This window comes from Orycteropus afer, unplaced genomic scaffold, assembly GCF_000298275.1.
Source record: "Orycteropus afer afer isolate SDZICR_OR568_19922 unplaced genomic scaffold, OryAfe1.0 scaffold00468, whole genome shotgun sequence".
Taxonomy (NCBI): Eukaryota; Metazoa; Chordata; class Mammalia; order Tubulidentata; family Orycteropodidae; genus Orycteropus; species Orycteropus afer.
This window is the reverse complement of record NW_006922055.1, coordinates 1587623-1588696: the sequence shown is the minus strand read 5'-3', so window position 1 is coordinate 1588696 and position 1074 is coordinate 1587623.

The following is a 1074-nucleotide window of genomic DNA, read 5'->3' as shown; positions in this document are numbered from 1 at the left end:
GGGATTGGGCAGTGTTTCGTTCTGCTGTGCATGGGGTCACTATGAGTCGGAAACGGCTCGACGGTACTTAACAACAACAACAACAACATCACTACGGAAGTAGATTGCCCAACCTTCCTCCCAAGGAGTGGCTAGTGGGTTTGAACTGCCAGCCTTCAGGTTAGCAGTCAAGTGCCTTAGACACTATGCTACCAGAGCTCCTTCTGAATGTCACAGGAAGCATCAAAAAGAGATGAAAAGAATACACTGTACCAAATAAATATGAGAGAGAGAGAGAGAGAGATTTATCTCAAGGAAATGACTCATGCAGCTGTAGAAGCTGCTAAGTCCGAAGTTTGTGGGTCAAACATTAACCTGGAGGCTTCTTCTGACTCACACAGGTGTAGGGGCTGAGGAACCCAAAGCAGTAAAACAGGTCTCTGGCTTTGGAGCATGAGGAATCCAAGACATGGAAGATGGTTGGTTGTTGGCTCACAGGCTTCAAAGGCAACAATCCTAAGACTGGGAGGCAATAAGGCAGGTCACTGGTTCAGTTCCAGGAACTGAAAATGATGATGAGCTAGATGCAGAATGAAGATCCATCAGAAAGCTACAGAATTTCCCCAGAATATCCACATATATATTGGAAGCAGATTACATCCCTGAGGAAACTCCCCTTCAACTGATTGGCTGCTAGTGGCACATTTCATTGTGGAGGTGATTACATTATATAAGATATCATCACTGGGGTGAATACATCATAACTACTTAAGCCACTTAGAATCATGGTCCAAGCATGTCGACCTATAACTTTAACTATCACAAATACTGAAAGAGATACTTCAATAAACAAATGCAATACTGGAAGCACTCACTCATCTATTCCAAGAAAATTGCAAGACAACTACCTGGCTAACCAACTGGAAGAGATCCAAAGTTGTTCCTATTCAGAAGAAAGATGATACAATAGAATGTGGAGATAAACAAACAGCATCATTAATATCAGATGCAAATAAAATTATGTTGTTGTTGTTGTTGTTATGTGCTGTTGAGTCGGACTAGACTCATAGCGACCCCTCCTTGGGTTTCCGAGGC